At 50.8% G+C, this 11,039-nt stretch overlaps 1 long non-coding RNA gene across 1 annotated transcript; it reads right to left on the bottom strand.

Moving 5' to 3' along the window:
* Positions 1–9,707: 9,707 nt before the first annotated feature.
* LOC137463863 (uncharacterized) lies at positions 9,708–10,475 on the bottom strand. Its single transcript, XR_010993993.1, has 3 exons — positions 10,267–10,475; positions 10,008–10,157; positions 9,708–9,824 (listed from the first exon to the last, which is right to left on the bottom strand). It is a non-coding gene; the product is annotated as an uncharacterized lncRNA (long non-coding RNA).
* Between the last annotated feature and the right edge of the window lie 564 nt (positions 10,476–11,039).

Raw genomic sequence — 11,039 nt, forward strand, 5'->3', positions numbered from 1 at the left:
AGGGGTACCATGCCTGCACAGGATTTACTTTTCAAGGCCCAGGATGGTGCTCCGGGCAGTGGCGTGAGGCACAGGGGAGGTCTCCAACCATCCCGTGGTGGCTTCTACCATTGTGAGCACGTAGTGCTTTCCTTGGCGTGTCTGGGGCAGTGTGATGTAGTCAATCTGTCAGGCCCCCCCATACCTGTACTTGGACCACTGCCCACCATACCATAGGGGCTTCACCCACTTGGCCTGCTTGATCTCAGCACACATCTCACGGTCATGGATAACCTGAGAAATACTGTCCATGGTTAAATCCACCCCTCGGTCTCATGCCCACTTAGAGGTGGCATCTTTGCCCTGATGGCCTGAGGCATCATGGGCCCATCATGCTAGGAACAACTCCCCCTTATCCAAGTCTATCTTTGACACCTCTATCATTGCAGCCTGATCTACCTGGTCGTTGTTTCGGTGTTCCTCGTTAGCCCGACTCTTGGGGACATGGGCATCTACATGACAGACTTTCACAGACACATTTTCTACCCAAGAGGCAATGTCTTTCCACTCATCAGTAGCCCAGACACGTTTTCCTCTATGCTGCCAGTTGGCCTTTTTCCACCTTTCCAGCCAGCCCCACAGAGCATTGGCTACCATCCAAGAATCCATATAAAGGTCGAGCTTTGGTCACTTCTCTCTCTCAGCAATGTCCAGGGCCAGCTGAACGGCCTTGAGTTCAGCAAGTTGACTTGATCCACATTCTCCTTCAGTAGCTTGTGTTACGTGTCGTGTGGGGCTCCATACGGCTGCTTTCCACTTCCAGTTCATCCCTACGATGCCACAGGAACTGTCAGTGAAAACAGAGTATTGAGTTTCCTCTGCTGGTAGTTGGTTGCATGGTGCACCTTCTTTAGCCCTTGTCACTTGTTCCTGCTCTTCTCCGTCAATGAGACCAAAGTTGTCACCAGCAGCCAGTTTGTAATTATCTCCAAAATCCCAGGGCAATTCAGGTTTCCAATCCGGGTGTGCTGCATGATGAGAGTAATCCATTTGCTCCATGTGGCAGCAGTGTCATGGAGGGTAGTGGGAACCTTTCCTTTAAACATCCACCCCAGTGCCGTCAGTCAGGGTGCCAGGAGGAGTTGTGCTTCTGTGGCAATCACCTCGGAGGTAGCTTGAACTCCTTCATAGGCAGCCAAGATTTCCTTCTCTGTGGGAGTGCATTTGGCTTCAGACCCTCTGTAGTTCCAACTCCAAAATCCCAATGGTCAGCCTTGAGTCTCCCCAGGCACCTTCTGCCAAAGGCTCCAGGACAGACCATTGTTCCCAGCTGCAGAGTAGAGCACATTCTTCATCTCTGGTCCAATCCTGACTGGGCCATGGGCTAATGCCTGAGCAATCTCCTGCTTGAGCTGGGCGAAAGCTTGTTGCTGCTCAGGGCCCCAGAGGAATTATCGTTCTTCTTGCAGGTAACTAGGTAAAGAGGGCTCACAATCTGGCTGTACTCGGGAATGTGCATTCTCCAAAAACCTATGGCACCTAGGAAAGCTCCTGTTTCCTTCTTGCTGGTTGGTGGAGACATCGCAGTGATCCTTTTGGTGACCTCAGTGGGAATCTGACACAATCCGTCTTGCCACTTTACCCCCAGGAACTGGATCTCTCGGGCAAGTCCCTTGACTTTGCTCTCCTTGATGGCGAAGCCGGCTTCCAGCAGAAACTGGATGATCCTCTCTCCTTTCTCAAATACTTTCATTACTGTGTTCCCCCACAAGGTGATGTTATTGATGTACTGCAGGTGTTCTGGAGCTTCACCCTTTTCCAGTGCAGTCTGGATCAGTCCATGGCAGATGATAGGACTGTGCTTCCACCCCTGGGGCAGTCGGTTCCAGGTGTACTGCACGCCCCTCCACGTAAAGGCAAACTAAGGCCTGCATTCTGCTGCCAGAGGAGTGGAGGAAAACGTGTTAGCAATGTCAACAGTGGCGTACCACTTTGCTGCCTTGGACTCCAGCTCGTACTGGAGTTCCAGCATGTCTGGTACAGCAGCGTTCAGCGGTAGATTCACTTCATTCAAGGCACGATAGTCCACAGTCAATCTCCATTGAGATTTGTGCACAGGTCAAATGGGACTGTTGAAGGGTGAGTGGGTTTTGCTGACCATCCCTTGGCTCTCCACCTAACGGATCATTCTGTGGATGGGGATCAGGGCACCTCGATTCGTCCGATACTGCCAGCAGTGCACTGTCGAGGTGGCAATTGGTACTTGTTGCTCTTCCACCCTCAGGAATCCTACTACAAATGGATGCTTTGACAGTCCAGGCAAGGTGTTCAACTGCTTAATGTCCTCTGCCTCTACAGCAGCTATGCCAAAAGCCCACCTGAGTCCCTTTGGTTCTTTGTAGTAGTCGTTCTGGAGGAAGTCTATGCCCAGAAGAAAAGGGGCCTCTGGGCTGGTCACAATAGGATGTTTCTGCCACTCCTTCCCAGTCAGGCTCACCTCGGCTCCCAACAGGGTCGATTGCTGTGATCCCCCCGTCACCCCAGCAATGGAAACAGGTTCTGCCCCCACATGTCCCGATGGTATCAGGGTCCACTGCGCACCAGTGTCAACTAAGGCGTCGCATTTTTGTGGCTCTGATATGCCAGGCCATTGGATCCACACTGTCCAGAAGATCCGGTTTTCCTGTGCCTGTTCCTGGCTAGAGGCAGGGCCCCTCTAACCCTGGTTATTATTTCTTTCCTGGGCATACACGGTAGAGGTATCTTCAAGGGGATCTGACAGATCATACCCAGCTGCTCGGTCATGGGAGGTTGAGACTATCTTCACTTTAGTGGAACTCCCTCGGTTAGTGTCCTAGGGTGACATTATGGTGCTTGTATCCCCAGTCGTGTGTTCTGTTTATGTTTGATATTATGTTCTGTGACTTCAGGACTGACTCTGAAAGTGAAGGTTTGTTTTGTCTTGTTATCAGCTGGCTCAACTCGCCACCATGGTCTGTGTCTAGGGGAGGCTGGCTTGCTGGCTTGCTGGCTTGCTGGCTTGCTTGCTTTGCTTTGCTCTCGCTCCTGCTTTTTGCTTTTGCTTATTAGTTAGTTTAGCTGGGCAATCCAATTTTTACCCGGGACTGTTTTTTTTTCCCTTTCCCTTTCCTGAATACCATCCCAACCTGCTCTGGACTGGAACCTGGGAAACACCAAGAAATACCGAGAGCCAGAATTTTGTGACCTGCAGCAGCCATCCCCAGCACTGGAGACCGAGAACTGGGCGACCACTCCCAGAGAGACTTTCTGAATTTGTCATCTCTTCAGAACTGTGAAAGAGTTTTGTCATCTGGTGTTGTTTTTTGTGTTGGGGAGTGTTTTGCTTGTTAAATAAACATGTTTTTTTTTCCACTTCTCTCCCAGGAAATTCTTCCTGAACCAGGTGGGGGAGGGGCTGTGGCAGATTTGCTTTCTGGGGGCTCCTTCCAGAGGTCTTCTCCCAAATTTGCTCTAAACTAGGGCAAATATTTTGGCACCCAACCCGTGGCTCGAGAGAGTGGAAAAAACCCTGTTCTAATCATATTTTGGTTGCAATTACTCTGGGCTGGTATAGAGCAGTTACTGGCTATGCTTTTTGAATTCATAATGTCTCTTGAGGTGCAGGCCTGCATGTGTTTCTGGTCCCTAGGGTTTTTTGAGGTCTTAATACCTCTATGGTCCTTAGGTTTATTTTCTTATCCCGAAATAGCTCCGGTATTGTCCCTAATACGTAGTTTTTGCAGTAGAGGGGCACTGACCAGAATATCCATTGGGCTGGGCTTGGTTGTAATGGCTTGCAGGAGGTTTATAAAGGTGCTGGAGTCTGTTCCAGGAATGTTTGGTTCATGGTTATGGTTGTGCACCCAGTTTGTTAGAGGAGAAGCAGGAGATGAGGCTTTTCAGCCTTTGCTTTCCTTCTTCTCCTCTGAATCTGTTACATCCCAATTAGAGAATGTTCAGTTTCCCCTGAATGTTAAAGAGACCATCTTTCTGGTATTTAATTTGGTAAGCTTTCTCTATACAGTCTGCAGCTTCTCTAGAATGAGGGCTGAGATTTCTAGAAGGGCTGATGAGACCCCTGACCCAGGAGTAGACCCAGGCGTGAGAAATCCTGAGTGGTGTGGGAAATGGGCCAAATCTTAAAGGAGTTTTCTGACCCTATAGTCTGGGACTTTCCATGTGAACAAATTCAGAACCCAGCTGAGGTGGCAAAGTACCTGAAAGAGAAGTGCCATGATACCTCTAAAAGAAGAAGATCATTGCAGTGAGCTGCGCCCTGGCATATGCTTATCGCACTCTGCTAGGTCCTGTAGGGCAGCAGACAGAGGAAGGGGGGCAGGGAGATAAATCAGCAGCGATCCCAGTCACTCCGGCTGCAGCCAACAGCCCAGGCTTGAGGCCAGCAGCTAAACCAGACTGTAAGCCTCAATCAGTGGCTGTTGCTACCAGCACGAGAAGTGGAAAGTGCACAGACAAGACCGATCGACCAGTGGATGACGATGATGATTATGATGCAGAAGAAGGACCCTCAACGCCTCCTGACACAAAATCAGGAGTCAAAGAAACTGGTACAAGATCAGAAGCCAATATTGAGTCCTTTTCCCTAAAGGACCTCGGTGGCCTAAGAAAGGATTACATTCGCTGACCTGATGAGTCTATAATTAGCTGGATGGTCCGTCTTTGGGATGCTGCAGGTGAAGCTACAATTCTGGACGGCACTGAAGTGAGGCATTTGGGATCTCTGTCACATGATCCTGTCATCGACCAAGGAATGATGAGGGGGGCTAAACCTCACAGCCTCTGGGCACGGCTCCTGGAAAGTGTAGCACAAAGATACCTGTGTGCAGATGATCTTTATATGCAGCAGACCCAGTGGAAGACTATAGAACAAGGGATCCAACGCCTGAGAGAAATGGCAGTGGCAGAGATTATCTTCTCAGATGACATAACAACTAGGAATCCAGACATGGTACCATGTACATCTGTGATGTGGCGAAAACTTGTACGGCTGGGGCCACATGAATACGCTTCTGCTTTAGCAATAATGAAGCGGGATGAGAAGGATGAGACCGTGCTCAATATGGCGAAGAAGCTCCAGGCATATGCAGATGCTGTGCATGGCCCAACAGACGCCAGAATTGCAGCAGTGGAAACACGTCTGCAGAAATTAGAAGACAAGATAGAGGAGAATCACAAGAAACTCAGGGAGGAGATTAAAGAGGACCTTCTCCAAATCTCGGCAGTACAAATTAGAGGCCCTGGTATCCAACGCAGGCATTCCCCAGATGGGGAGAGAAGGTACACCCCACGAGCTGAGCTGTGGTTCTTCCTGAGTGATTGCAGAGAAAACATGAGGAGATGGGACGGAAAATCTACTGCTGTTCTGGCATTATGGGTGTGTGAATTGAAGGAAGGCAAGACTCAGAGAGGAAGTTCCACCAAAAGGAAAGCAGCTCCAGTTGCCCATAGCCAAGCTTCCAGGTATGATGATGATGATGATGATGATGATGATGATGATGATGATGACATGTCTGATCCCCCTGAAGGAAGCTCTAAGACATATGCCAAGGAAAGAAGGATAAACAGGCTTAGAGGGGCCCTGCCTCTAGCCAGGTAGAGGCGAGGGAAAACTGTTTTTTCTGGACTGTGTGGATTTGTTGGCCTGGCACATCAGAACCACAAAAATAGAAGGCTTTGGTCAATACTGGTGCACAATGCAAATTAGTCCCATCGAGACATGGTGGGGCAGAACCTGTCTCCATCGCTGACGTGACAGGGGGATCACAGGACTTTACCTTGGTGGAAGCTGAGGTGAGCCTGACTGGAAATGAGTGGAAAAAACACCCTATTGTGACTGGCCCAGAGGCCCCATGCATTTTGGGCATTGATTACCTCCAAAGGGGGTATTTTAAAGACCCAAAAGGACTCAGGTGGGCATTTGGGATAACAGCTGCAGTGACAGAGGACATCCAGCAATTGAACACCTTGCTTGGACTGTCCGAGAATCCAACTACAGTAGGACTTCTGAAGGGAGAAGAGCAAAGGTACCAATTGCCACTTCAACAGTGCATCGCCGACAGTACAGAACAACTTGAGATGCTGTGGTTCCCATCCATAAGATGATTCGAGAGCTGGAGAACCAAGAAGTGGTCAGCAAAACCCACTCACCCTTTAACAGCCCCATTCGGCCTGTGCATTAATCTGAAGGACAATGGAGATTGACAGTGGACTACTGTGCATTAAATGAAGTGACTCCACCACTGAGCGCTGCTGTGCCAGACATGCTGGAACTCCAGCACGAGCTGGAGTCCAAGGCAGCAAAGTGGTTCGCCACTGCTGACATTGCTAATGTGTTTTTCTCCATTCCACTGGCAGCAGAATGCAGGTCTCAGTTTGCTTTCACCTGGAGGGGCGTGCAGTACACCTGGAACCGACTGCCCCAGGGGTGGAAGCACAGTCCTATCATCTGCCATGGAGTGATCCAGACTGCACTGGAAAAGGGTGAAGCTCCAGAACACCTGCAGTACATCAATGACATCACTCTGTGGGGGAACACAGCAGCAGAAGTGTTTGAGAAAGGAGAGAAAATCATCCGAATGCTCTTGGAAGCTGGTTTCGCTCCAAGAAGAGTAAAGTTAAGGAACCTGCTCAAGAGATCCAGTTCTTGGGAGTGAAGTGGCAAGATGGACAGTGTCAGATTCCTATGGATGTCATCAACAAGATCACAGCTATGTTCCTACCAACCAATAAGAAGAAAACACAAGTTTTCTTAGGCATCATAGGCTTTTGGAGAATGCACATTCCTGAGTACAGTAGGATCGTGAGCCCTCTTTACCTGGTCACCCGCAAGAAGAACTAGTTCCACTGGGGCCCTGAGCAGCAACAAGCTTTTGCTAAGATTAAGCAGGAAATCACCCATGCAGTAGCCCTTGGCCCTGTCAGGAAGGGACCAGAGATGAAGAACATGCTCTACTCTGCAGCTGGGAACAATGGTCTGTCCTGGAGCCTTTGGCAGAAGGTGCCTGGGGAGACTCGAGGCTGACCATTGGGATTTTGGAGTTGGAACTACAGAGGGTCTGAAGCCAACTACATCCCAACAGAGAAGGAAATCTTGGCTGCCTATGAAGGACTCCAAGCTGCCTCAGAGGTGATTGGTAAGGAAGCACAACTCCTCCTGGCGCCCCGACTACCGGTGCTGGGGTGGATGTTCAGAGGAAAGGTTCCCTCCACCCACCATGCCACCAGTGCTACATGGAGCAAGTGGATTGCTCTCATCACGCAGCACGCCCATATTGGTAAACTGAATCGCCCTGGGATTTTGGAAGCAATTACAAATTGGCCTGAAGGTGAAAGTTTTGGTGTCACAGATGAAGAACAAGAACCAGTGACACAGGCTGAAGAAGCTCCACCATGCAACCAACTGCCAGCAGAGGAAACACACTACGCTCTTTTCACTGACGGTTCCTGTCACATTGTAGGGATGAATCGGAAGTGGAAAGCAGCCGTATGGAGCCCCACATGATGGGTCGCAGAGGCCACGGAAGGAGAAGGTGGATCAAGTCAACTTGCTGAACTCAAAGCCATTCAACTGGCCCTAGACATTGCAGAAAGGGGAGTGGCCAAAGCTCGACCTTTATACGGACTCATGGATGGTAGCCAATGCTCTGTGGGGCTGGCTGAAGAATGGAAAGAGGCTAACTGGCAGCGTAGAGGAAAACCAATTTGGGCTGCTGAAGAATGGAAAGACATTTCTACCTGGGTAGAGAAACCACCTGTGAAGGTTCGCCACATGGATGCCCATGTCCCCAAAAGTAGAGCTAATGAAGAGCAGCAAAACAATCAGCAGGTAGATCAGGCTGCAAAGATAGAGGTGTCAAAGATAGACTTCGATTGGCAACGCAAGGGGGAAGTTTTTCCTGGCACAATGGGCCCATGATGCCTCAGGCCATCAGGGCAGAGATGCCACTTTTAATTTGGCACGAGACTGAGGGGTGACTCTAATCATGGACAGTATTTCTCAGGTTATCCATGACCGTGAGACGTGTGCTGAGATCAAGCAGGCCAAGCGAGTGAAGCCCCTGTGGCATGGTGGGCCATGGTCCAAGGACAGGTATGGGGAGGCCTGGCAAATTGACTACATCACACTGCCCCAGACACGCCAAGGCAAGCGCTACGTGCTCACAATGGCAGAAGCCACCACGGGATGGTTGGAGACCTCCCCTGTGTCTCATGTTACAGCCCATAACATCATCCTGGGCCTTGAAAAGCAGGTCCTTTGGAGGCATGGTACCCCTGAGAGGATTGAGTCTGACAACGGGACTCATTTCAAGAACAGCCTTATCAACACCTGGGCTAGGGAACATGGCATTGAGTGGGTGCACCATATCCCCTACTATGCACCAGCTGCAGGCAAAGTGGAGAGGTACAATGGACTGTTAAAAACCACCCTGAAAGCATTGGGTGGGCGATCTTTCAAGAACTGGGAGCAGCATTTAGCAAAGGCCACCTGGTTAGTTAACACCCGAGGTTCCACCAGTGGAGCAGGTCCTGCCCAGTCTGAGTCCCTGAATATAGCAGACGGAGATAAAGTCCCAGTGTCACATATCAGAGGTTTGTTAGGGAAGACAGTGTGGATCAATTCTGCCGCGAGTACAGACAAACCCATTGGTGGGATTGTCTTTGCTCAGGGACCACGTTGTACACGGTGAATAATGCAGAAATATGGAAGAACACGATGTGTACCTCAGGGAGATCTGATTGTGGGGTGAGCCTCATATGCAAATATCACTGCTTGCTGGATGGTACTGCCACTGTCTTTACATTAAACCACACAGACATGAGACAGAAGGAAATGTGTAAGTGTCGAAGGTTTGTGCAAGTGATATAGAAGGAAATGTGTGTCGAAGGTTTGAGCAAGAGAGCTGGAAGGAAATGTGTCTGAGTAAGTGAAAGATGGAAGTTTTTACTTGATGAAGTTTTTACATGATGTTTGGTAGTATGTTGACGATATGGAGATAAGGGCTGGAATGTCCTAAGGTGACATTATGGTGCTTGCATCCCCAATTGTGTGTTCTGTTTATGCTTGATGTTATGTTTTGTACCTTCGGGACTGGATCCGAAAAGTGAAGGTTTGTTTTGTCTTGTTATCAGCCGGCTCACCTCTCCCCACAGTCTGTGTCTAGGAGAGGCTAGGTCTTGCTGGCTTGCTTGCTTGCTTGCTGGCTTGCTTGCTTTTGCTTTGCTCTTGCTCCTGCTTTTTGCTTTTGCCCTTGCTTTTGCTTATTAGTTAGTTTAGCTAGGCAATCCAATTTTTTCCCTGGACTGTTTTTTTTTTTTTTTTCTTTCCCTTTCCTGAATACCATTTGAACCTGCTCAGGACTGGGACCTGGGAAACACCAAGAAACACCAACAGCCAGCATTTTGTGACCTGCAGCAGCCACCCCCAGCGCCGGAGACCGATAACTGGGCAACCACTCCCAGGAGAGACTTTCTGAATTTGTCACCTCTTCAGAGCGTAGAAAGACTTTTTGTCATCTGGTGTTGTTCATTTTTTGTCCTGGGGAGTGCTTTGCCTGCTCAATAAACAGGTTGTTTCCACTATTCTCTGAGGAAATTCTTCCCGAGCCAGGTGAGCAAGTGCTGTGTGGGTTTGCTTTCTGGGGGCTCCTTCTGGAGGTTTTCTCCCAAATTTGCCCAAAACCAGGACACATTACTACATCAGCAGGCTGTTCTTTGGTGAGATCCAGCAGGGCCCTGTTCAGCCTGTGCTCAGCAAACTGACTGGCCATGAGCCACTGGTGGATGTACCTCACCATGGCAGGCACCTGGAGAAGGCACGGGGAGACTTGGAAAGCTGCCAGAGGGAGGAATGTCCCCAGCTTCCCCAGAGAAGTGCTTTCCTTGCCACCACACGGCCATGGCCTCAAAGGCTTCCAGTGACCATCAGGCATGGCTTGGGAGGCCAAGCAATTCCTGGGAGGATGAAATCCTGGCCACAGGCTGCTTACTTGCTTTGGATTGGAAAACCCCTCCTCTACGAGCATATACAGCAGGGCAGCACAGGCCTTGGTTTTGGAGATGTGCAAATATGCTCTGAGCCCTGTGCCCATGGTGCTGGTCTCTTCCTCCCGAATCCTCTTGATGAATTTGCAAACCAGCTGTAGGAGAAGGGCAGGAAGCCAGGGATGCTCCACGGAATGCTCCAAGCGCGGTGCTCGGCTGAGTGGTGACAGCAGGCCCAGCCCAGCTGGGGATGGCTGCAGGTACCTGCGCTGTTCTGTGGAAGAGGCCACGGGTGCGTTCCTGCTCTCGTGTGCGCTGCACGGCTGCACCTGGCAAAGAGCGAGCGCAGCCTGAGCTGAGGGGCTGCGGGAGAGGCCGGAGAACACAGCCCAGCCCTGCGCTCCCCAGGCAGGGACAGCCCTGGGATGCCCCAGGGCATGGAGCACGGCTGTGGGGTGTCTGCCCTGGCCCCTATTCTGTCCTTTCCATGGGCAAGTGCCCAGGGGATGGGATGGGATGGGATGGGATGGGATGGGATGGGATGGGATGGGATGGGATGCCATGGGATGCCATGGGATGCCATGGGATGCCATGGGATGCCATGGGATATCATGGGATGGTATGTGGCCAAGCTGGCTGCAGCCACCAGCCCAGCAGCCCAGCTCTGCCACTCACCCTCCTGCTGAGGCTTGAATTGCTCCACCTCTTCAGTCTCCTATGCTCGGGCAGCTCCAGGGCCTTCTTCTTTTTCCTCCACCCAGGACAGCTTGGGCACTCTCAGGGGTCTCTGCTCCATGTCAGTGACTGGATTTGTGGCTACTTGCAGGAGAGATGCCTCGGAAAAGCTCCGAGTCAGCAAGGCCTGCAGTCGTGCCTGGAAGGCACCTTCAAGAGAGAAGCCTCAGGAAGGCGACAGGACAGCAAGTCCTGCACTCTGGTCTCGAGGGCTCCTGCCACAAGGACAGGAGACTCCTGTCGAGGATTGTGGTCTGGCCTCGAGGGCACCGGTGCCAGGGATGGGAGATGCCTCTGGGGCA

Source organism: Anomalospiza imberbis, chromosome 30 (assembly GCF_031753505.1).
Source record: "Anomalospiza imberbis isolate Cuckoo-Finch-1a 21T00152 chromosome 30, ASM3175350v1, whole genome shotgun sequence".
In the NCBI taxonomy this organism is placed as follows: Eukaryota; Metazoa; Chordata; class Aves; order Passeriformes; family Viduidae; genus Anomalospiza; species Anomalospiza imberbis.